Genomic DNA, 27,319 nt, shown 5'->3' on the forward strand with positions numbered 1-27,319 from the left:
CGGGATGTGGATTGCTGACAGGTGGCAAGAGTGAGACTCTGCCCAGCGAATTATCCTTGATACTTCCATCATTGCTAGGGAGCTTCTTGTCCCTCCTTGATGGTTGATGTAAGCTACAGTCGTGATGTTGTCCGACTGAAACCTGATGAACCCCCGAGTTTTTAACTGGGGCCAAGCCAGAAGGGCATTGAGAACTGCTCTCAATTCCAGAATGTTTATTGGTAGGAGACTTTCCTCCTGATTCCATTGTCCCTGAGCCTTCAGAGAATTCAAGACAGCGCCCCAACCTAGTAGGCTGGCGTCTGTTGTTACAATTGTCCAGTCCGGCCTGCTGAATGGCATCCCCCTGGACAGATGTGGCCGAGAAAGCCACCATAGAAGAGAGTTTCTGGTCTCTTGATCCAGATTCAGAGTAGGGGACAAGTCTGAGTAATCCCCATTCCACTGACTCAGCATGCACAATTGCAGCGGTCTGAGATGTAGACGTGCAAAGGGTACTATGTCCATTGCTGCTACCATTAAGCCGATCACCTCCATGCATTGAGCTACTGACGGGAGTTGAATGGAATGAAGGACACGGCATGCATTTAGAAGCTTTGTTAATCTGTCTTCTGTCAGATAAATCTTCATTTCTACAGAATCTATAAGAGTCCCCAAGAATGGAACTCTTGTGAGAGGAAAGAGAGAACTCTTCTTTTTGTTCACTTTCCATCCATGCGACCTTAGAAATGCCAGAACTAACTCTGTATGAGACTTGGCAGTTTGAAAGCTTGAAGCTTGTATCAGAATGTCGTCTAGGTACGGAGCTACCGAAATTCCTCGCGGTCTAAGTACCGCCAGAAGGGCACCCAGAACCTTTGTGAAGATTCTTGGAGCCGTAGCCAATCCGAATGGAAGAGCTACAAACTGGTAATGCCTGTCTAAGAAGGCAAACCTTAGATACCGGTAATGATCTTTGTGAATCGGTATGTGAAGGTAAGCATCCTTTAAATCCACTGTGGTCATGTACTGACCCTTTTGGATCATGGGTAAGATTGTCCGAATAGTTTCCATTTTGAACGATGGAACTCTTAGGAATTTGTTTAGGATCTTTAAATCCAAGATTGGCCTGAAAGTTCCCTCTTTTTTGGGAACCACAAACAGGTTTGAGTAAAACCCTTGTCCTTGTTCCGACCGCGGAACCGGATGGATCACTCCCATTAATAACAGATCTTGTACACAGCGTAGAAACGCTTCTTTCTTTGTCTGGTTTGTTGACAACCTTGACAGATGAAATCTCCCTCTTGGGGGAGAGAATTTGAAGTCTAGAAGGTATCCCTGAGATATGATCTCTAGCGCCCAGGGATCCTGAACATCTCTTGCCCAAGCCTGGGCGAAGAGAGAGAGTCTGCCCCCCACTAGATCCGGTCCCGGATCGGGGGCCCTCGATTCATGCTGTCTTAGGGGCAGCAGCAGGTTTCCTGGCCTGCTTGCCCTTGTTCCAGGACTGGTTGGGTTTCCAGCCTTGTCTGTAACGAGCAACAGCTCCTTCCTGTTTTGGTGCAGTGGAAGTTGGTGCTGCTCCTGCTTTGAAATTCCGAAAGGGACGAAAATTAGACTGTCTAGCCTTAGCTTTGGCTTTGTCTTGAGGCAGGGCGTGGCCCTTACCTCCTGTAATGTCAGCGATAATTTCTTTCAAACCGGGCCCAAATAAAGTTTGCCCTTTGAAAGGTATATTAAGTAATTTGGACTTAGAAGTTACATCAGCTGACCAGGATTTTAGCCACAGCGCCCTACGTGCCTGAATGGCGAATCCTGAGTTCTTAGCCGTAAGTTTGGTTAAATGTACTACGGCCTCCGAAATGAATGAATTAGCTAGCTTAAGGACTCTAAGCCTGTCCGTAATGTCATCCAGCGTAGCTGAACTAAGGTTCTCTTCCAGAGACTCCATCCAAAATGCTGCCGCAGCCGTAATCGGCGCGATGCATGCAAGGGGTTGCAATATAAAACCTTGTTGAACAAACATTTTCTTAAGGTAACCCTCTAATTTTTTATCCATTGGATCTGAAAAAGCACAGCTATCCTCCACCGGGATAGTGGTACGCTTAGCTAAAGTAGAAACTGCTCCCTCCACCTTAGGGACCGTTTGCCATAAGTCCCGTGTGGTGGCGTCTATTGGAAACATCTTTCTAAATATTGGAGGGGGTGAGAACGGCACACCGGGTCTATCCCACTCCTTAGTAACAATTTCAGTTAGTCTCTTAGGTATAGGAAAAACGTCAGTACTCGCCGGTACCGCAAAGTATTTATCCAACCTACACAATTTCTCTGGTATTGCAACAGTGTTACAATCATTAAGAGCCGCTAAAACCTCCCCTAGTAATACACGGAGGTTCTCCAATTTAAATTTAAAATTTGAAATATCTGAATCCAATCTGTTTGGATCAGAACCGTCACCCACAGAATGAAGCTCTCCGTCCTCATGCTCTGCAAGCTGTGACGCAGTATCAGACATGGCTCTAGTATTATCAGCGCACTCTGTTCTCACCCCAGAGTGATCACGCTTGCCTCTTAGTTCTGGTAATTTAGCCAAAACTTCAGTCATAACAGTAGCCATATCTTGTAATGTTATCTGTAATGGCCGCCCAGATGTACTAGGCGCCACAATATCACGCACCTCCCGGGCGGGAGATGCAGGTACTGACACGTGAGGCGAGTTAGTCGGCATAACTCTCCCCTCGCTGTTTGGTGAAATTTGTTCAATTTGTACAGATTGGCTTTTATTTAAAGTAGCATCAATACAGTTAGTACATAAATTTCTATTGGGCTCCACCTTGGCATTGGAACAAATGACACAGGTATCTTCCTCTGAATCAGACATGTTTAACACACTAGCAAATAAACTTGCAACTTGGTTACAATCTTATTTAACAAAAACGTACTGTGCCTCAAAGAAGCACTAAACGATTAAATGACAGTTGAAATAATGAACTGAAAAACTGTTATAGCATCAATCCTTGAAAACAACACAACTTTTAGCAAAGGTTTGTTCCCATTAGTAAAGTAACAATAATTAAATTTGAAACGTAAAAATTACAGAACAACGTTTTTAATCACAGTCAATATATAAGTCTCACAGCTCTGCTGAGAGAATCTACCTCCCTTCAAAGAAGTTTGAAGACCCCTGAGTTCTGTTAGAGATGAACCGGATCATGCAGGAAATACAAGAGTAACTGACTGGAAATTTTTGATGCGTAGCAAAGAGCGCCAAAAACGGCCCCTCCCCCTCACACACAGCAGTGAGAGAGAAACGAAACTGTCACATTAAAACAAGCAACTGCCAAGTGGAAAAATAATGCCCAAACATTTATTCACTCAGTACCTCAGAAAATGCAAACGATTCTACATTCCAGCAAAAACGTTTAACATAATAAATACCTATTAAAAGGTTTAATGTACATTTTACAGAGTAATTCCAGTGAAGTACCATCCCCAGAATACTGAAGTGTAGAGTATACATACATGTCATTATAACGGTATGGCAGGATTTTCTCATCAATTCCATTCAGAAAATAAAAACTGCTACATACCTCAATGCAGATTCATCTGCCCGCTGTCCCCTGATCTGAAGCTTTTACCTCCCTCAGATGGCCGAGAAACAGCAATATGATCTTAACTACTCCGGTTAAAATCATAGTAAAAACTCTGGTAGATTCTTCTTCAAACTCTGCCAGAGAGGTAATAACACGCTCCGGTGCTATTGAAAAATAACAAACTTTTGATTGAAGTTATAAAAACTAAGTATAATCACCATAGTCCTCTCACAGATCCTATCTAGTCGTTGGGTGCAAGAGAATGACTGGGAGTGACGTAGAGGGGAGGAGCTATATGCAGCTCTGCTGGGTGAATCCTCTTGCATTTCCTGTTGGGGAGGAGTTATATCCCAGAAGTAATGATGACCCGTGGACTGATCACACATAACAGAAGAAAAGTTATTTTAAAATGAATATTGTTTCTGGCCACTTTGAAATGGCTGCCAAGCTCAGTCCACTGATGACATCATGATCTGGGCTGCATATGGCATCCAATCACAAAAGGCTCACTAGTTGGATTTAACAGACTCTCATTGCTATTCAGCAGAGCAGTGGCGTATTTAGGTTTTATACCATTCCGAAGGTCCATAAAGAGGGGTGTAAATACCCCCCGGGAAGACCGATTATAGCAGGTATTGAAGGACCTTTGGAGGGTATAGGACAATATATTGACCACTTTCTTAAATCTTTTGTCCAGTACTTAACTACTTATGTACAGGACACACCTGATTTTTTAAGAAAGATTAGTGGTATCAGTATTGAGGAGGATATGATTTTGGCAACAATTGACGTAGAGTCGCTGTATTAGAGTATTCCCTATACCAAGGGATTACAGGCTACACGATTTTTCTTACAGCAAAGGGGCAGCTCTTTTCAGAGACATACAGACTTTATCTGTGATCTTCTGGAATTTGCTTTAACTAACAACCTCTATGTATTCGATGATGTATATTTTCTCCAGATAAGGGGCACGGCTATGGGGGCGAAATTTGCGCCCTCATATGCGTGCCTCTATCTGGGATTCTGGGAGAATATCTATGTACTTTACTCAAACACAATGAGTGACCACGTCCCTATGTGGCTCCGCTTCCTAGACGACGTGTTCCTCTTGTGGAGGGGTACGGAATTACAATTGAGGTCCTTTGTTGAATCTATGAATAATGAGACATTTAATCTCAAGTTTACTCTTACCTGTGATCCTAAAACAATTAATTTTTTAGATGTGACTGTTACAGCACAAGAAGGAATTTTGGTAACAAAGGTTTACCGAAAAATTACCTCTACTAACAGTATACTGAGAGCTGACAGTTTTCATCCCAAACATCAAATTAGAGGCATTCTGGTGTCACAATTCTTTCGGGCTCAAAGGAATTGCACAACTAATAATGACTTTATTGAAGAGTCTAGAGAGCTGACAAAATGTTTCAGGGATAGAGGTTATCCAAAAAAACTGATTAGTCAGGCATACCAGCACCAAAGTGATCAGTCTCAATTAGGAAGTATTTTCAGTAATTCAGCGAATAAATCTTATAAGAGGGGAGGACAACAAGGGACAATACGTTTTTTAACAAGGTATAATGAGAGTTGGGATGACTTACGTAAAATAATGCAGCAGTATTGGCATATTCTTCAGACTGATACCAAACTAAATCAAATCCTTACTACCCAACCGCTTATAAAGATTTTTATTTTATAAATGCATTGAATATATATATATGAATGTATAATACTGGAATATTCCAAAATGTATCCAAGTCCCAAAATTATATGTAACTGCAAAATTGCAACAGTTTAGTTGTTTGTTTAGAGTTAGATACTTGTTGTATTATTCCAGGGTTTTTAATATATTAAATTTCCTTTATCAGTTCAGTGTATGTTCGTATATTTGCCGCAATCAGTTTTCTATGAAATGTCTTTATATGAAAAAGGCTTTTCCCAGCCGTTAATAAGCTCAGACAAGCCGTGACAATAAAGTAGCCAATCAGCTTACAGGTCTTGAATTCAAATTTCAGTCCAGTATACAGGCAATTTTTTATAGTCCACAATACTTTAATATACGCCCTTAAGCTTGTTTCGGTAGCGTTAATTATATTGTTCAAATTTCTTGAGTAACGTAAATTTTGTTAACTTTTAATAAACGTTAAGACTCTTAGTTTGGTGCAACTTTCTAACCTCACAGTTAGCGTGTAGGGGGGCTCTTACCTTTCTTGGTTCGTTCATCAGTTGCTGATATCCACTTAGGTGCAATCTGAGGTTTATTACCGTATTTCAGCTGTATTTGAGCTTACCCCTTATTTGTAACCGGGTATCTTGGAAAGTGCCCAACAGATTCCATGGTATATCCTTCAGCTGAATTCATGTCAGCTTTTTCAAATGCGGTTCCAGCTGTCAGTGCCGATCAGCCGTTCTGTAGTGAAAAACTTTTCTTTATCCGGGATTTTGCTGAACTCGTATCAGCTGTTTGTTAGCACAATTTCACAGTCTCAAACTTCCTTCAATTCTATCTGTCGGCTTGCTATATAATGTTGTGCCTAGTTTGTTACCCTCAATAGAAATATTAAGATCCAAAAAGTGTATTTCCTTTTTACTGTAAGTTAATTTGAATCTAACTGTTGTATCAGTACTATTGAATGTCTGGAACCACTGCTCAAGCTCTTGTTGCCCCCCACGCCATATTAAGAACACCTTGTCTATGTACCTTCTATAGAAGGTAATAGACTCATCACATTTACCCCAAAGATAATGTTTCTCGAAATGTGCCATAAAGATGTTCGCATATGACGGGGCCATACAAGAGCCCATAGCGGTGCCCGCTATCTGAAGATAAAAATTCTCTTCAAATCGAAAATAGTTCTTACACAGGCACAGCATTAGTAGCATTAGTAGAAATTCGATAGGAGGTCCACTGTATGTCTCTTTCTGAGTGAGGTGTTCCCTTACTGCTGCCATACCAACCGTATGTGGGATGATAGTGTATATACTGTTGACATCCAAGGTGACCAAAATGTCTCCTTCTTGGATGTCAACAGTTTTGAGACGCCTGATGAGGTCATTAGTATCCAGTAAGAAAGAATGGATGCTTCTAACCACTGGTTGGAGGAGAACATCTATGTATTGCGCAATGGGTTGTAATAATGAATGAACCGCCGACACTATCGGCCGTCCAGGAGGTTTGTGTAAAGTTTTGTGTATCTTCAGGATAGTATATAGAATTGGGATTCTAGGATCTACCGTGGTGCAAAAATCCTGAATTTGTTCAGACATAAATCCCTGTTCAACCCCAAATTGAATACACTTATCCACCTCTTTCTTGCAAATATGTGTAGGGTCAAGAAGTTTGCATGTATTCTGGTCAGCTAGTTCATCAAGAATGTCCCCTCTATAGTCAGAGTAGTCCAACAGGACTATGGCCCCGCCCTTATTGGCCGGCCTAATGACTATAGAGGGGTCATTCTGGAGAGTCCACCCAGACATATTTCTAGTGTAAGCCAACAGTGTCCTTTATCAAACATGGACAGGTGTATGTGTATGTGTGTATTTATCCTATGCCATGGGTTTGAGTAACCTTTTCAGATTTAAGCTGCATATAATAGGGTGGGTATGTGGTTCTACATGGGTCTCGGAGGACTGCAATGGATCATTAATGGTTGACAGAAGTCTCATATATTGACTGAGTATAATTTATTCACCAACATTCCAGTAAATATGAGAAGTACAACATCTGTAAACCACAATTTTTCTTGTTCCTTTTTTTCCCTTTGAGTAATAAGATCATGTATATTGTATAGGGGGTCCCTCAGAATATACTTTGTGAACAAATGCTTTATTGGCTGATAGTGAAGTCTATAAGTGCTATATTTTATTACATTTTAGTTATTGCAAATTTTGCTTAAATAGCACTTATTGAATCATTCTTATTTTAGCATTATAGGAGGTTTAGAGGGGTACTTGTAGCGAACAGGTGGCAGTTGACAGTAAGCCTTAGGACACACACTAATGTTCTTGAAGCTATGATATTTTGAATGGTTTGTTACACTCATTCATTAACTGAGAAGTGTCAATCTGCCGGTTTGGTTGCCATGGTTACCCCCTCCTACCTCCGATATAACATTCTTCTTTTTTGTTTAGAAATTGGGCTAGGATACACTTGGGATGATGACACTGTATTAGAGTGTATGTAATCTGATGATATGTATAATAAGTAGGATTCCTTTGCGTGATCACATATCTATTTAATATATGGCCAAAGGTATACGAAACCGGATGTTTGGTTTTGTTGGCATGGAAACGTATGTGCACTATTATATTGATCACATAAATAATGATTAATGTTTATTTCTGAACACTGTTTTATGTTCATCATGTAGTACGTTTGTCCTATACACACTAGTCTTTGATATACACTTTTGTTGGGACCTTAGGTGTCCGTTTATGTTATTGAAGCCGGTTAGATACGGCGATACCGGAAGTGACGTAATTGCCCTTCCGGTAACACGAAACAGTGGAACGCAGCAGTGCATTCCAGCTACTCACTTTGGCGCTTTTTTCATTAATACACAGGTTGGAGTGTGTTTGTTGTAATTAAGAATTGATTTGTTTGCCTATATCTTGTGTGTTTTTTTGTCATTTTATGTTATGCTGATGAAGGGTAGTGTATACCTGAAAATGTTTCATTAAACTTTATCTCTGTTGTTCCTTAAAAAAGTCCTGTGAGTGCATTTGTTTGTGTGGATATTTGCTGGTATTCTTGCACCCAGGCAGTTGGCATTGATGGTTGTAAGCTGCTGAAAGAGTGTGTATGTATATATATATTTATATATATATATATATATATATATATATATATATATTATTTTTTTATTTTTTTTTATTAAAGGGACACTCCGGTCAAGATGAATTATATCTTTGGATAGAAACATATTTGGAATAAACATGCATTGGCAAAAATGTTTCAAGTAAAAGTTATCACTATTTTAGTGATAATATTTTTCTCTGCACGTGCATGTGAAGCATAATTAGATATTCTCAGTGCACCAGCATTTTAAACACTGCAGCTGCTCATAGCACCAGTGGGTCTTGTATCATTTCAGCAATGAACAAATTGAATCATTACCAGATGGTAAAAGCACCTTAGGCTCTCTGAGCAAGTGCTGTGTTTAAAATGCTGGTGCACTGTGCATACTTAAATACACTTTTGAAACAACTATAACTTTTATTAGAAGCATTTTTTCTAATACATTATACAACAAAATTGCTTCTACTCAAAACTGAAATGACATACACGTGAATTCCAAATATCGCTGGAATGTCCCTTTAAGGTCATGTGACCCACACCCCTAACCACATCCTCAACCACGCCCATTTGCAAGTGTCAGATAATCGGCTGTGCAAAAGGTAGCAACCCTACTTTCTAAACATGTTAAAGGTTTCTTCCCTTGTGAATCCTTTCATGAGTTTTCAGACTACTCTTTTTTGTAAAACTTTTCCACACTCTGTACATGTGAAAGGCTTTTCTCCTGTGTGAATCCTTTCATGAGTTTTCAGATTACTCTTTTTTATAAAACTTTTTCCACACTCTGTACATGTAAAAGGCTTTTCTCCTGTGTGATTCATTTCATGAATTTTCAGACTCCTCTTATTTGTAAAGCGTTTTCCACATTCTGTACATGTGAAAGGCTTTTCCCCTGTGTGAATCCTTTCATGAGTTTTCAGACTACTCTTTTCTGTAAAACTTCTTCCACACTCTGTACATGTGAACGGCTTTTCCCCTGTGTGAATCATTTCATGAGCTTTCAGTTGACCCTTATTTGTAAAGCTTTTTCCACACTCTGTACATGTGAAAGGCTTTTCCCCTGTGTGAATCCTTTCATGAGTTTTCAGACTACTCTTTTCTGTAAAACTTCTTCCACACTTTGTACATGTGAAAGGCTTTTTCCCTGTGTGAATCATTTCATGAGTTTTCAGTTGACTCTTATTTGTAAAGCGTTTTCCACATTCTGTACATGTGAAAGGCTTTTCTCCTGTGTGATTCCTTTCATGAGTTTTCAGACTACTCTTTTCTGTAAAACTTTTTTCACACTCTGTACATGTGAAAGGCTTTTCCCCTGTGTGAATCATTTCATGAGTTTTCAGACTACTCTTTTCCTTAAAACTTTTTCCACACTCTGTACATGTGAAAGGCCTTTCCCCTGTATGAATCATTTCATGAGTTTCCAGTTTACTCTTATTTGTAAAGCTTTTTCCACACTCTGTACATGTGAAAGGCTTTTCCCCTGTGTGAATCATTTCATGAGTTTTCAGACTACTCTTTTTTGTAAAACTTTTTTCACACTCTGTACATGTAAAAGGCTTTTCTCCTGTGTGATTCATTTCATGAATTTTCAGACTCCTCTTTTCTGTAAAACATTTTCCACACTCTGTACATGTGAAAGGCTTTTCCCCTGTGTGCATCCTTTCATGAGTTTTCAGACTACTCTTTTCTATAAAACTTTTTCCACACTCTGTACATGTGAAAGGCTTTTCCCCTGTGTGAATCCTTTCATGCTTTTTCAGATTACTCTTTTCTGTAAAACTTTTTCCACACTCTGTACATGTGAAATATTTTTCCCCTGTGTGAATCCTTTCATGCTTTTTCAGAGTACCCTTTTCTGTAAAACTTTTTCCACACTCTGTACATATGAAAGGTTTTTCCCCTGTGTGAATCATTTCATGAGTTTTCAGAATTCTCTTTTCTGTAAAACTTTTTCCACACTCTGTACATGTGAAAGGCTTTTCCCCTGTGTGAATCCTTTCATGAGTTTTCAGACTATTCTTTTCCTTAAAACTTTTTCCACACTCTGTACATGTGAAAGGCCTTTCCCCTGTATGAATCATTTCATGAGTTTCCAGTATACTCTTATTTGTAAAGCTTTTTCCACACTCTGTACATGTGAAAGGCTTTTCTCCTGTGTGAATCCTTTCATGAGTTTTCATACTACTATTTTTTGTAAAACTTTTTCCACACTCTGTACATGTGAAAGGCCTTTCCCTGTGTGAATCCTTTCATGAGTTTTCAGATTACTCTTTTCTGTAAAACTTTTTCCACACTCTGTACATGTGAAAGGCCTTTCCCCTGTGTGAATCCTTTCATGAGTTTTCAGATTACTCTTTTCTGTAAAACTTTTTCCACACTCTGTACATGTGTGTGGTTTCTCACCTGTGTGAATTTTGTGGTGTTCTAGTAGATGTGACTTAGATCTAAGCTTTTCCTCACATTCTGTAGATTTGAATGGTTTCTCCTTTGTATGACTTATTTGGCTAGACTGTAGATTTTTCCCTTCTTTAATATATTTTGAAATCTCAGTAAATGTGTGTGGTTTATCCTCAGGGATAATAATTTCACTAGATAAGGCATAAACGGTGTCCTCTTGTTTGATGTCTAAATTACTCTCTGTACATAATGATTGCTGCCCAGTTCCTGGCAATACACCATCTCCTTTAAATATCTGCTGTGATATCCCAAATGTTTGTGAATAGTCATTGGTTTCTAAGACTTTTGGAGTTTTCGGTATCATTCTGATGCTTCCTGTAGTGAAGGATAGATATGAACTATTGACGTGTTTGTCTACATAAAAATAAATGGAATAAAGAAAAAAAAGAATGTTTATTCTTTATAATATAATCCATCTCAATAAAAAAACATTTTTTATACTTATTTACCTGTAATCACAAATTAAAAAAGGATGACATAGAATGTAGACATTACTACATCATAGTAACCTAAATTACTGATGAAAAAAAGTTATAGGGCCGTATTAAACAAGGTACGTGTGGATAATGTTCTCAGCCAGGGAACAAGTACATCTGTATTCTGGGCAAGAGAGGTGCATCCACCATTCTCATTTAACAATCAACTGCACATACAGCTCTGCCCGGCTCATGCTCAACCAGTTGGGTGAGAACATGATGCCTTAATCATCACAGACTAATGATAAGTGTGAGATGTTTTCAGAGGGTGTGGTTGTTTGATTTATATAAACAGCCAAAAACAGAATTTATGCTTACCTGATAAATTACTTTCTCTTACGGTGTATCCAGTCCACGGTTTCATCCTTACTTTGGGATATTCTCAATCCCTACAGGAAGTGGCAAAGAGAGCACACAGCAAAGCTGTCCATATAGTTCCCCTCAGGCTCCACCCCCCAGTCATTCGATCGACCGTTAGGAGAAAAAGGAGGAACCATAGGGTGCAGTGGTGACTGTAGTTATTTTAAAAATTAAATTTGAACCTGACTGAATTGCCAGGGCGGGCCATGGACTGGATACACCGTAAGAGAAAGTAATTTATCAGGTAAGCATACATTCTGTTTTCTCTTACTTGGTGTATCCAGTCCACGGTTTCATCCTTACTTGTGGGATAACAATACCAAAGCTTTAGGACACGGATGAAGGGAGGGAACAAGTCAGGTAACCTAAACGGAAGGCACCACTGCTTGCAACACCTTTCTCCCAAAAATAGCCTCCGAAGAAGCAAAAGTATCAAATTTGTAAAATTTGGCGAATGTATGCAGGGAAGACCAAGTCGCTGCCTTACAAATCTGTTCAACAGAAGCCTAATTCCTGAAAGCCCATGTGGAAGCCACAGCTCTGGTGGAATGAGCTGTAATTCGTTCAGGAGGCTGCTGTCCAGCAGTCTCATAAGCCAATCAGATGATGCTTTTCAGCCAGAAGGAAAGAGAGGTAGCAGTCGCTTTCTGACCTCTCCTTTTACCAGAATAGACAACAAACAAGGATGATGTTTGTCTGAAATCTTTAGTTGCTTTTAAATAGAATTTCAAAGCACGAACCACGTCAAGATTGTGCAAAAGTCGTTCCTTCTTAGAAACTGGATTAGGACACAGAGAAGGAACAATGATTTCCTGGTTAATATTCTTATTATAAACCACTTTTGGAAGGAAACCAGGTTTGGTACGCAAAACAACCTTATCTGCATGGAACACCAGATAGGGTGAATTACACTGCAAAGCAGACAATTCAGAAACTCTTCGAGCAGAAGAAATGGCTACTAAAAACAAAACTTTCCAAGATAATAACTTAATATCTATGGAATGCAAAGGTTCAAACGGAACCCCTTGAAGAACTGAAATAACTACATTTAGACTCCATGGAGGAGCCACAGGCTTGTAAACAGGCTTGATTTTAACTAGGGCCTGTGCAAACACCTGAACGTCTGGTACAGCTGCCAGACGCTTATGTAACAGGATAGACAGAGCAGATATCTGTCCCTTTAAGGAACTAGCTGACAGACCTTTCTCCAATCCTTCGTGGAGAAAAGACAATATCCTTGGAATCCTAACCTTACTCCACGAGTAACCCTTGGATTCACACCAACAAAGATATTTCCACCATATCTTATGGTAAATTTTCCTGGTGACAGGCTTTCTGGCCTGAATCAGAGTATCTATAACTGATTCAGAGAAACCACGCTTAGCTAGAATTAAGCGTTCAATCTCCAAGCAGTCAGTTGCAGAGAAACTAGATTTGGATGCTTGAAAGGACCTTGAATTAGAAGATTGCAGATAGATGGCAGGAGTGATCCTCCACCCATTTGATGATCTTGGATACTTCCTTCATCGCTAGGGAACTCTTTGTTCCTCCCTGATGATTGATGTACGCTACAGTCGGATGTCCGACTGCAATCTGATGAATTTGGCCTCCGCTAGTTGAAGCCACGCCTGGAGCGTATTGAATATCGCTCTCAGTTCCAAAATGTTTATCGGGAGAAGAGATTCTTCCCGAGACCATAGACCCTGAGCTTTCAGGGAGTCCCCAGACAGCACCCCAGCCTAACAGACTGGCATCGGTCATGACAATGATCCACTCCAGTCTGCGGAAACTCATTCCCTGAGACAGGTGATCCTGAGACAACCACCAGAGAAGAGAGTCTCTGGTTTTCTGGTCCATTTGTATTTGAGGAGACAAATCTGCATAATCCCCATTCCACTGTTTGAGCATGCACAGTTGCAGTGGTCTGAGATGAATTCGGGCAAAAGGGACTACGTCCATTGCCGCAACCATTAAACCGATTACCTCCATGCACTGAGCCACAGAAGGCCGAGGAATGGAATGAAGAACTGGGGCAAGTATTCAACAGTTTTGACTTCCTGACCTCTGTCAGAAAGATTTTCATTTCTACCGAGTCTATTAGTGTTCCCAGGAAGGGAACCCTTGTGAGCGGGGACAGAGAACTCTTTTCTACATTCACCTTCCACCCGTGAGACCTTAGAAAGGCCAGGACAATGTCCCGTATGAGCCTTGGCTCTGTGAAAAGACGACGCCTGTATTAAGATGTCGTCTAGGGTAAGGTGCTACTGCAATGCCCCGCGGTCTTAGTACCGCCAGAAGGGACCCTAACACCTTTGTGAAAATTCTGGGACCGTTGGCCAACCCGAAAGGAAGGGCCACAAACTGGTAATGTTTGTCCAGAAAAGCAAACCTTAGGAACTGATGGTGATCTTTGTGGATAGGAATATGTAGGTACGCATCCTTTAGATCCACGGTAGTCATATATTGACCTTCTTGGATAATCGGCAAGATTGTCCGAATGGTTTCCATCTTGAAAGACGGAACTCTGAGGAATTTGTTTAGAATTTTTAGATGCAGGATTGGCCTGAAAGTTCCTTCCTTTTTGGGAACTACAAACAGGTTTGAGTAAAATAGAAAAGCAACGTCCCAAGCACCCGGCAGCTGTATGTCAGCAAACATAGAAAGAAGGACAAGACTCAGGCTTACTAAGTTTTTTGGCGTTCGTGTATTTCAATCAATCAAGATGTGGCATAAATGCAGGTAATAGACAGGCAACAGCTATAGGGTCAAACGCGTTTCATATAAGTAATATAAACTTCATCAGTGACCATACCTGATTTCCCATAATGCCTGTTAATTTAAAGGGATTACAAAAACACGCCCTTCCTTATTCTACCAATTAAATTATTTAACACTATTATGGGCGTGCATGTGGGGGGATGTGTAATTAGAATGTGAACACAATAGAAAAAATTAACTCCTTCTTATCCAAGAGCTCAAGCTATTCTATATACATATTTCACTTGTACTTTTATTCATAAATTGGACTTGCTCAAAAAAATATAATGTTTCATAATATAAACAGAATTAATGCTGGGTATTAAATAAACCCAACATAAGCTAGTATCAAATTAGATCAAAATTTAAATATCTGATTAATTTCTAATGGTTGTCAACAAACAATTTGACATCCCATTCAGAATTCAAACCTGCTGGCATCCTGGTATCCAGCTGAAATATCCAGAATATTTCTCTTTTACTTAAAGTAATGGCTCTGTTTCCACCTCTTGGATGTCTGGAAATCAGCTGGATACCCTGGAATGTCAGCAGGGAACTGTCAGAGTTATGTACCTTTTTAAAGTGCAGGGAGATTGGCGTAGTTGATTCAGGGTCCTTAATTGAACGTAAATGTTCTAGGATCCTATCTTTTAAGGCCGTTGTCGTTTGACCTACATATTGCTTATAGCACCCCCTGCAGGTCAAAAGGTATATGGACATAACATGAATTGCATGTTATGTGTTCCTGTATCTTAAATTGTTTTTTTGTTTACAAGAAGTATACAAAATCAGTTCCAAGTGTGGCATAGGAGCATGATTTACATCTCCTACTGCCACACTTGAAAAAACCTGGTTTTATGGACAACCAATTAGTACTTTTGACCCCTGGCAACATTGAAGGTGACAAAATGTTGCCAAGAGTCTTAGCTTTACGTGAAACAAAATGAATCCCTTCTTTCAATACAGGTTGTAGGGCTTCATCAGTCTCTAGGATTGGAAGCGCTTTACGAATAATGTTACAAATTACACCATATTCTTCACTGTAAGTTGTTATAAATTTTGGCTTAGAAAGCCTTTTTGTGTCTTTTGGTCTCCTTGTATGAAACAAGGTAGACCTGTCAATCTTGTCAATCTCCTCTTTAGTTGTCATTAATGTTTCCCTACAATAACCTCTCTCAATTAATCTGTTTGTCAAATCTTCTGAGTGTTTATTGTAAACCTGAGTTTTAGTGCAATTCCTTCTGACCCTAATGTACTGGCTTTTGGGTATTGATTTAATGATATGTTTTGGGTGACAAGATTGAGCATTTAATATGGTGTTTCCCGCTGTATCTTTGCGGAATAGTTCCACATCAATGCTCGAGCCAGCCACGTTAGACACTAATCTGATGTCCAAAAAGGACATTGAAGTTTTACTCATGTCCATGGTAAATTTCAAGTTCATTGAATTATCATGAAGGTATTCTAAAAATGTTTCAATCAAATCTTCAGGACCTTTCCAGATTAATAACATGTCGTCAATGAAGCGACCAAAAAATACATTTAAGATACAGGAACACATAACATGCAATTCATGTTATGTCATATACCTTTTGACCTGCAGGGGGTGCTATAAGCAATATGTAGGTCAAACGACAAGGGCCTTAAAAGATAGGATCCTAGAACATTTACGTTCAATTAAGGACCCTGAATCAACTACGCCAATCTCCCTGCACTTTAAAAAGGTACATAACTCTGACAGTTCCCTGCTGACATTCCAGGGTATCCAGCTGATTTCCAGACATCCAAGAGGTGGAAACAGAGCCATTACTTTAAGTAAAAGAGACATATTCTGGATATTTCAGCTGGATACCAGGATGCCAGCAGGTTTGAATTCTGAATGGGATGTCAAATTGTTTGTTGACACCCATTAGAAATTAATCAGATATTTAAATTTTGATCTAATTTGATACTAGCTTATGTTGGGTTTATTTAATACCCAGCATTAATTCTGTTATATTATGAAACATTATATTTTTTTGAGCAAGTCCAATTTATGAATAAAAGTACAAGTGAAATATGTATATAGAATAGCTTGAGCTCTTGGATAAGAAGGAGTTAATTTTTTCTATTGTGTTCACATTCTAATTACACATCCCCCACATGCACGCCCATAAAAGTGTTAAATAATTTAATTGGTAGAATAAGGAAGGGCGTGTTTTTGTAATCCCTTTAAATTAACAGGCATTATGGGAAATCAGGTATGGTCACTGATGAAGTTTATATTACTTATATGAAACGCGTTTGACCCTATAGCTGTTGCCTGTCTATTACCTGCATTTATGCCACATCTTTGATTGATTGAAATACACGAACGCCAAAAAACTTAGTAAGCCTGAGTCTTGTCCTTCTTTCTATGTTTGCTGACATACAGCTGCCGGGTGCTTGGGACGTTGCTTTTCTATTTTGATTCCTAAGCGGTGGTGGATCGCTTTACTCTTAGCACCGGCACAGCTGTTTTCTTCAAGACACGTCATTGGGACGTCAAAGAGGGGGTGTGCCGCCTACGTGAAGCACGCAACACAGTAATCGGCCACACACAGTGAGAGTCTGAGCGCTCCCTGGATGCTGCATTAGGTTTTAGTAAAAGCCCAGTCCTTGTTCTGCAATTTGAACTGGGTGTATCACTCCCATTTTTAGAAGATCTTCTACACAGCGTAAGAACGCCTGTTTCTTTGTTTGGTCTGAAGACAAACGAGAAATGTGGAACCTTCCCCTTGGGGGAGAATCCTTGAATTCTAGAAGGTAGCCCTGAGCAACTATTTCTAATGCCCAGGAATCTGGAACATCTCTTGCCCAAGCCTGAGCAAAGAGAGAAAGTCTGCCCCCTACTAGATCCGATCCCGGATCGGGGGCTACCCCTTCATGCTGTCTTGCACATGATCCCAATGCTTTGAAATGATTGCACACAAATTTTCAAGTCAATTAACCCCTTATTGCCCAAACCAGAGCCAATTGTAGTAAACTACCGGTTTAACACACTACAGCACGGTGCCACAGTCTTTGCTGTGGCCCTACCTTCCTTTTGGGTTATTTGTAGAAGAATATAAGCCTCCCTGAAGTCCTCCTGCACTCTTAGGACTCTACACGTGAAGCTGCCTTGCAAAACAACTGCGCAACTGAGGCGCGAAAATGAGGCCCCCTCCCTCTTCATTCCAGAGTTATGGGGCCTTCCTGAGTCAGATTAGGTGTCTTACAATATGCCAGGCGTAATAAAAACCCCAAAAGTGTTATCAACGTCTAAAACACTGAACAAATATAAGATTACCCTAATAAAGTAATCGATTTAGCCCATCACAGTGTCTACCAGTATTTAAGCCCTTAACTGAAGCCATCCTTTTATACTGCGTCTCAGAAAATGGCTTACCTTCCCACATCGGGATTTCTATCAGTCTTCTAGCATTACCGGGTCTTGTTAGAAAAAATGACTGAGCATACCTGAAGCAGTTAAGCCTGCAAACTGTTCCCCCCAACTGAAGTTCTCCGGTACTCAACAGTCCTGTGTGGGAACAGCAGTGGATTTTAGTTACAACATGCTAAAATCTTTTTCCTCTCAGCAGAAATCTTCATCACTTTATGCCTCAGAGTAAATAGTACAAACCGGCACTATTTTAAAATAACAAACTCTTGATTGAAGAAATAAAAACTACAAATCTAACACCACATACTCTTTACCCTCCCGTGGAGATGCTACTTGTTAGAGCGGCAAAGAGAATGACTGGGGGGGGCGGAACCTGAGGGGAGCTATATTGACAGCTTTGCTGTGTGCTCTCTTTGCCACTTCCTGTAGGGATTGAGAATATCCCACAAGTAAGGATGAAACCGTGGACTGGATACACCAAGTAAGAGAAAACATAATTTATGCTTACCTGATAAATTTATTTCTCTCGTAGTGTATCCAGTCCACGGATCATCCATTACTTGTGGGATATTCTCCTTCCCAACAGGAAGTTGCAAGAGGATCACCCACAGCAGAGCTGCTATATAGCTCCTCCCCTCACTGCCATATCCAGTCATTCGACCGAAACAAGCCGAGAAAGGAGAAACCATAGGGTGCAGTGGTGACTGAAGTTTAATTAAAATTTAGACCTGCCTGAAAAAGACAGGGCGGGCCGTGGACTGGATACAATACAAGAGAAATAAATTTATCAGGTAAGCATAAATGATGTTTTCTCTTGTTAAGTGTATCCAGTCCACGGATCATCCATTACTTGTGGGATACCAATACCAAAGCTAAAGTACACGGATGATGTGAGGGACAAGGCAGGAACTTAAACGGAAGGAACCACTGCCTGTAGAACCTTTCTCCCAAAAACAGCCTCCGAAGAAGCAAAAGTTTTAAATTTGTAAAATTTGGAAAAGGTATGAAGCAAAGACCAAGTCGCAGCCTTGCAAATCTGTTCAACAGAGGCCTAATTTTTAAAGGCCCAGGTGGAAGCCACAGCTCTAGTAGAATGAGCTGTAATCCTTTCAGGAGGCTGCTGTCCAGCAGTCTCATAGGCTAAACGGATTATACTCCGAAGCCAAAAAGAAAGAGAGGTTGCCGAGGCCTTTTGACCTCTCCTCTGTCCAGAGTAAACAACAAACAGGTTAGATGTTTGACGAAAATCTTTAGTAGCCTGTAAGTAAAACTTCAAGACACGGACTACGTCTAGATTATGCAAAAGACGTTCCTTCTTTGAAGAAGGATTAGGACATAATGATGGAACAACAATCTCTTGATTGATATTCTTGTTAGAAACCACCTTAGGTAAAAACCCAGGTTTTGTACGCAGAACTACTTTATCTGAATGAAAGATCAGATAAGATCAGATAAGGAGAATCACAATGTAAGGCAGATAACTCTGAGACTCTTCGAGCCGAGGAAATAGCCATCAGAAAAAGAACTTTCCATGATAGAAGTTTGATATCAATAGAATGAAGGGGTTCAAACGGAACCCCTTGAAGAACTTTAAAAACCAAGTTTAAGCTCCATGGAGGAGCAACAGGTTTAAACACAGGCTTAATTCTAACTAAAGCCTGACAAAATGCCTGAACGTCTGGAACTTCTGCCAGACGCTTGTGTAAAAGAATAGACAGAGCAGAAATCTGTCCCTTTAAAGAACTAGCTGATAATCCTTTGTCCAAACCCTCTTGGAGGAAGGACAATATCCTAGGAATCCTAACCCTACTCCATGAGTAATTCTTGGATTCACACCAATGAAGATATTTACGCCATATCTTGTGGTAAATTTTCCTGGTGACAGGCTTTCGTGCCTGTATTAAGGTATCAATTACTGACTCAGAGAAGCCATGCTTTGATAGGATCAAGCGTTCAATCTCCATGCAGTCAGTCTCATAGAAAGTAGATTCGGATGATTGAAAGGACCTTGTATTAGAAGGTCTTGTCTCAGAGGCAGAGTCCATGGTGGAAAGGATGACATGTCCACTAGGTCTGCATACCAGGTCCTGCATGGCCACGCAGGCGCTATCAATATCACTGATGCTCTCTCCTGTTTGATTTTGGCAATCAGACGAGGGAGCAGAGGAAACGGTGGAAACACTTAAGAAAGGTTGAAGAACCAAGGCGCTGCTAGAGCATCAATCTGTGCTGCTTCTGGGTCCCTGGACCTGGATCCGTAACAAGGAAGCTTGGCGTTCTGGCGAGACGCCATGAGATCCAATTCTGGTTTGCCCCAACGGAGAACCAATTGAGCAAACACCTCCGGATGGAGTTCCCACTCCCCCGGATGAAAAGTCTGACGACTTAGAAAATCCACCTCCCAGTTCTCTACACCTGGGATATGGATCGCTGACAGGTGGCAAGAGTGATTCTCTGCCCAGCGAATTATCTTGGAGACTTCTGACATCGCTAGGGAACTCCTGGTTCCCCCTTGATGGTTGATGTAAGCCACAGTCGAGATGTTGTCCGACTGAAATCTGATGAACCTCAGTGTTGCCTAAACTGAGGCCAAGCTAGAAGAGCATTGAATATTGCTCTTAAACTCCAGAATATTTATTGGGAGGAGTTTCTCCTCCTGAGTCCATGAACCCTGAGCCCTTCAGGGAGTTCCAGACTGCAACCCCAACCTAGAAGGATGGCATCTGTTGTTACAATTGTCCAATCTGATCTGCGAAAGGTCATACCTATGGACAGATGGACCCGAGATAACCACCAGAGAAGAGAATCTCTGGTTTCTGATCCAGATTTAGTAGAGGGGACAAATCTGTGTAATCCCCATTCCACTGACTGAGCATGCATAATTGCAAGCGGTCTGAGATGCAGGCGCGCAAATGGCACTATGTCCATCGCCGCTAGCATTAAGCCAATTAGTTCCATGCACTTGAGCCACCGTGGGGCGCGGAATGGAGTGAAGAACCCGGCAAGCATATTATGAATTTTTGATAACCTGGACTCCGTCAGGTAAATTTTCATTTCTATAGAATCTATTAGAGTCCCTAGGAAGGAAACCCTTGTGAGAGGAGAAGAGAACTCTTTTCTTCGTTCACCTTCTTCCACCCATGCGACCTCAGGAATGCCAGAACTATCTCTGTATGAGATTTGGCAATTTGAAAGCTTGACGCCTGTATCAGGATGTCGTCTAGGTAAGGAGCCACCGCTATGCCTCGCGGTCTTAGAACCGCCAGAAGGGAGCCCAGAACCATTGTAAAAATTCTTGGGGCTGTAGCCAACCCGAATGGAAGAGCTACAAATTGGTAATGCCTGTCTAGAAAGGCAAACCTCAGGAACCGATGATGATTCTTGTGAATCGAATGTGAAGGTAGGCATCCTTTAAGTCCTACTGTGGTCATGTACTGACCCTCTTGGATCATGGGTAAAATGGTTCGAATAGTTTCCATCTTGAATGATGGAACTCTGAGGAATTTGTTTAGGATCTTTAGATCCAAAATGGTCTGAAGGTTCCCTCTTTTTTGGGAACCACAAACAGATTTGAATAAAACCCCTGTCCTTGTTCTGTCCACGGAACTGGATGGATCACTCCCATTACAAGGAGGTCTTGTACGCAGCTTAGGAATGCCTCTTTCTTTATCTGGTTTGCAGATAATCTTGAAAGGTGAAATCTCCCTTGTGGAGGAGAAGCTTTGAAGTCCAGAAGATATCCCTGAGATATGATCTCCAACGCCCAGGGATCCTGAACATCTCTTGCCCACGCCTGGCGAAGAGAGAAGAGTCTGCCCCCCTACTAGATCCGTTGCTGATAGGGGCCGCTCTTCATGCTGTCTTGGAGGCAGCAGCAGGCTTTCTGGCCTGCTTGCCCTTGTTCCAGGACTGGTTAGGTTTCCCAGGCCTGCTTGGATTGAGCAAAAGTTCCCTCTTGTTTTGAAGCAGAGGAGTTGATGCTGCACCTGCCCTTGAAATTTCGAAAGGCACGAAAATTAGACTGTCTTGGCCCTTGATTTGGCCCTGTCCTGAGGAAGGGTATGACCCTTACATCCACTAATGTCAGCAATAATTTCTTTCAAACCAGGCCCGAATAAGGTCTGCCCCTTGAAAGGAATGTTGAGTAATTAGACTTTGAAGTCACATCAGCTGACCAGGATTTAGCATAGTCAAATGAATCAAGTTCGTTTAGTCAAATGAACAATGGCATCAGAAACAAATGAGTTAGCTAGCTTAAGTGTTCTAAGCTTGTCAATAATTTCAGTCAATGGAGCTGTATGGATGGCCTCTTCCAGGGCCTCAAACCAGAACGCCGCCTGCAGCAGTGACAGGCGCAAGGCATGCAAGGGGCTGTAAAATAAAACCTTGTTGAATAAACATTTTCTTAAGGTAACCCTCTAATTTTTTATCCATTGGATCTGAAAAAGCAAAACTGTCCTCAACCGGGATAGTGGTACGCTTTGCTAAAATAGAAACTGCTCCCTCCACCTTAGGGACTGTCTGCCATAAGTCCCGTGTAGTGGCATCTATTGGAAACATTTTTCTAAATATAGGAGGTGGGGAAAAGGGCACACCGGGTCTATCCCACTCCTTACTAATAATTTCTGTAAGTCTTTTAGGTATTGGAAAAACATCAGTACTCACCTGCACTGCATAGTATTTATCCAGTCTACACAATTTCTCTGGCACTGCAATTGTGTCACAGTCATTCAGAGCAGCTAATACCTCCCAAGCAATACACGGAGGTTTCTCAAGCTTAAATTTAAAATTAGAAATCTCTGAATCATGTCTCCCCGATTCAGAGACGTCACCCACAGACTGAAGCTCTCCGTCCTCAGTTCTGCATATTGTGACGCAGTATCAGACATGGCTCTTACAGCATCTGCGCGCTCTGTATCTCGTCTAACCCCAGAGCTATCGCGCTTGCCTCTCAATTCAGGCAATCTGGCTAATACCTCTGACAGGGTATTATTCATGATTGCAGCCATGTCCTGCAAAGTAATCGCTATGGCGTCCCTGATGTACTTGGCGCCATATTAGCGTGCGTCCCTTGAGCGGGAGGCGAAGGGTCCGACACGTGTGGAGAGTTAGGTCTGGGCTGCATAACTTCCCCCTCGACAGACCCCTCTGGTGACAATTCTTTTATAGATAAAGACTGATCTTTACTGTTTAAGGTGAAATCAATACATTTAGTACACATTCTCCTATGGGGCTCCACCATAGCTTTTAAACATAATTGAACAAGTAGTTTCCTCTGTGTCAGACATGTTTTATACAGACTAGCAATGAGACTAGCAAGCTTGGAAAACATTAAACCAAGTTAACAAGCAATATAAAAAACGTTACTGTGCCTTTAAGAGAAACAAATTTTGCTAAAATTTGAAATAACAGTGAAAAAAAGGCCAGTTACACTAAAGAAATTTTTTCAGTGTATGTAACAAGTTAGTAGAGCATTGCACCCACTTGCAAATGGATGATTAACCCCTTAATACCAAAAACGGAATAATAAATGACAAAAACGTTTTTAAACACAGTCACAACAACTGCCACAGGTCTACTGTGGTTGTTACCCTCCTCCTTTTGAGCCCTTCAGAGATGTCCTGTATCATGCAGAAGGAAGCTGAGTGTCTCTGTCTGTAATTCTAGCTGCGCAGAAAAGCGCTAAAATAGGCCCCTCCCACTCATATTACAACAGTGGAAAGCCTCAGGAAACTGTTTCTAGGCAAAAATCAAGCCAACCATGTGGAAAAAAACTTGGCCCAATAAGTTTTGTCACCAAAACATATATAAAAACGATTAACATGCCAGCAAAACGTTTTATATTACATTTTTATAAGAGTATGTATCTCTGTTAATAAGCCTGATACAGGTCGCTATTAAATCACTGCATTTAGGCTTAACTTACATTAATCCGGTATCAGCAGCATTTTTCTAGCAAATTCCATCCCTAGAAAACATAATTTATGCTTACCTGATAAATTCCTTTCTTCTGTTGTGTGATCAGTCCACGGGTCATCATTACTTCTGGGATATAACTCCTCCCCACAGGAAATGCAAGAGGATTCACCCAGCAGAGCTGCATATAGCTCCTCCCCTCTACGTCAGTCCCGCTCATTCGACCAAGAATCAACGAGAAAGGAGTAACCAAGGGTGAAGTGGTGACTGAGTATAATTTAAAAGATATTTACCTGCCTTAAAAACAGGGCGGGCCGTGGACTGATCACACAACAGAAGAAGGAATTTAACAGGTAAGCATAAATTATGGTTTCTTCTGTTATGTGTGGATCAGTCCACGGGTCATCATTACTTCTGGGATACCAATACCAAAGCAAAAGTACACGGATGACGGGAGGGATAGGCAGGCTCATTATACAGAAGGAACCACTGCCTGAAGAACCTTTCTCCCAAAAATAGCCTCCGAAGAAGCAAAAAGTGTCAAATTTGTAAAATTTGGAAAAAGTATGAAGCGAAGACCAAGTTGCAGCCTTGCAAATCTGTTCAACAGAGGCCTCATTCTTAAAGGCCCAAGTGGAAGCCACAGCTCTAGTGGAGTGAGCTGTAATTCTTTCAGGAGGCTGCTGTCCAGCAGTCTCATAGGCTAAACGTATTATGCTACGAAGCCAAAAAGAGAGAGAGGTAGCAGAAGCTTTTTGACCTCTCCTCTGTCCAGAATAAACGACAAACAGGGAAGAAGTTTGGCGAAAATCTTTAGTTGCCTGCAAGTAGAACTTGAGGGCACGAACTACATCCAGATTGTGTAGAAGACGTTCCTTCTTTGAAGAAGGATTTGGACACAAGGATGGAACAACAATCTCTTGATTGATATTTCCTGTTAGTGAACTACCTTAGGTAAGAACCCAGGTTTAGTACGCAGAACTACCTTGTCTGAGTGAAAAATCAGATAAGGAGAATCACAATGTAATGCTGATAACTCAGAGACTCTTCGAGCCGAGGAAATAGCCATTAAAAAGAGAACTTTCCAAGATAACAATTTTATATCAATGGAATGAAGGGGTTCAAACGGAACACCCTGTAAAACGTTAGAACTAAGTTTAAACTCCATGGCCGGAGCAACAGCTTTAAACACAGGCTTGATCCTAGCTAAAGCCTGACAAAAAGCCTGGACGTCTGGATTTTCTGACAGACGCCTGTGTAACAAGATGGACAGAGCTGAAATCTGTCCCTTTAAATGAACTAGCTGATAAACCCTTTTCTAAACCTTCTTGTAGAAAGGACAATATTCTAGTGATCCTAACCTTACTCCAGGAGTAACGTTTGGATTCGCACCAGTATAGGTATTTACGCCATATTTTATGGTAAATCTTTCTGGTAACAGGCTTCCTAGCCTGTATCAGGGTATCAATAACCGACTCAGAAAAACCACGCTTTTGATAAAATCAAGCGTTCAATTTCCAAGCAGTCAGTTTCAGAGAAGTTAGATTTTGATGTTTGAATGGACCCTGTATCAGAAGGTCCTGTCTTAGAGGAAGAGACCAAGGCGGACAGGATGACATGTCCACTAGATCTGCATACCAAGTCCTGCGTGGCCAGGCAGGCGCTATTAGAATCACTGATGCTCTCTCCTGTTTGATTTTGGCAATCAATCGAGGAAGACAGCGGGAAGGGTGAAAACACATAAGCCATCCCGAAGTTCCAAGGTGCTGTCAAAGCATCTATCAGAACCGCTCCCGGATCCCTGGATCTGGACCCGTAGTGAGGAAGTTTGGCGTTCTGGCGAGACGCCATGAGATCTATCTCTGGTTTGCCCCAACGTCGAAGTATTTGGGCAAAGACCTCCGGATGAAGTTCCCACTCCCCGGATGAAAAGTCTGGCGACTCAAGAAATCCGCCTCCCAGTTCTCCACTCCCGGGATGTGGATTGCTGACAGGTGGCAAGAGTGAGACTCTGCCCAGCGAATTATCTTTGATACTTCCATCATTGCTAGGGAGCTTCTCTTGTCCCCTCCTGATGGTTGATGTAAGCTACAGTCGTGATATTGTCCGACCTGAAACCTGATGAACCCCCGAGTTGTTAATTGGGGCCAAGCAGAAGGGCATTGAGAAACTGCTCTCAATTCCAGAATGTTTATTGGAAGGAGAGTCTCCTCCTGATTCCATAATACCTGAGCCTTCAGAGAATTCCAGACAGCGCCCCAACCTAGTAGGCTGGCGTCTGTTGTTACAATTGTCCAGTCTGGCCTGCTGAATGGCATCCCCCTGGACAGGTGTGGCCGATAAGCCACCATAGAAGAGAATTTCTGGTCTCTTGATTCAGATTCCAGAGTAGGGGACAAATCTGAGTAATCCCCATTCCACTTGACTTAGCATGCACAATTGCAGCGGTCTGAGGTGTAGGCGTGCAAAGGTACTATGTCCATTGCCGCTACCATTAAGCCGATCACCTCATGCATTGAGCTACTGACGGGTGTTGAATGGAATGAAGGACACGGCATGCATCTTGAAGCTTTTGTTAACCTGTCTCTGTCAGGTAAATCTTCATTTCTACAGAATCTATAAGAGTCCCCAAGAATGGAACTCCTTGTGAGGAGGAAAAAGAGAACTCTTCTTTTCGTTCACTTTCCAATCCATGCGACCTTAGAAATGCCAGAACTAACTCTGTATGAGACTTGGCAGCTTGAAAGCTTGAAGCTGTATTAGAATGTCGTCTAGGTACGGAGCTACCGAAATCCCTCGCGGTCTTAGTACCGCCAGATGGCACCCTAGAATCTTTGTGAAGATTCTTGGGGCCGTAGCCAATCCGAATGGAGAGCTACAAACTGGTAGTGCCTGTCTAGGAAGGCAAACCGTAGATACCGGTGATGATCTTGTGAATCGGTATGTGAAGGTAAGCATCTTTTAAATCCACTGTGGTCATGTACTGACCCTTTTGGATCATGGGCAAGATTGTCCGTATAGTTTCCATTTTGAACGATGGAACTCTTAGGAATTTGTTTAGAATCTTTAAATCTAAGATTGGCCTGAAAGTTCCCTCTTTTTTGGGAACCACAAACAGGTTTGAGTAGAACCCTTGTCCTTGTTCCGACCGCGGAACCGGATGGATCACTCCCATTAATAACAGATCTTGTACACAGCGTAGAAACGCTTCTTTCTTTATCTGGTTTGTTGACAACCTTGACAGATGAAATCTCCCTCTTGGGGAGATAATTTGAAGTCTAGAAGGTATCCCTGAGATATGATCTCTAGCGCCCAGGGATCCTGAACATCTCTTGCCCAGGCCTGGGCGAAGAGAGAAAGTCTGCCCCCCACTAGATCCGGTCCCGGATCGGGGGCTCTCGGTTCATGCTGTCTTTGGGGCAGCAGCAGGTTTCCTGGCCTGTTTGCCCTTGTTCCAGGACTGGTTAGGCTTCCAGCCTTGCCTGTAACGAGCAACAGCTCCTTCCTGTTTTGGTGCAGTGGAGGTTGATGCTGCTCCTGTTTTGAATTCCGAAAGGACGAAAATTAGACTGTCTAGCCTTAGCTTTTG

The 27,319-nt window shown here is 41.5% G+C and overlaps 1 pseudogene; it reads right to left on the reverse strand.

Moving 5' to 3' along the window:
- Positions 1 to 27,319, reverse strand: part of LOC128659972 (zinc finger protein 585A-like) — a 211,305-nt pseudogene that overhangs the window by 136,067 nt on the left and 47,919 nt on the right.

Source organism: Bombina bombina, chromosome 5 (genome assembly GCF_027579735.1).
Source record: "Bombina bombina isolate aBomBom1 chromosome 5, aBomBom1.pri, whole genome shotgun sequence".
In the NCBI taxonomy this organism is placed as follows: domain Eukaryota; kingdom Metazoa; phylum Chordata; class Amphibia; order Anura; family Bombinatoridae; genus Bombina; species Bombina bombina.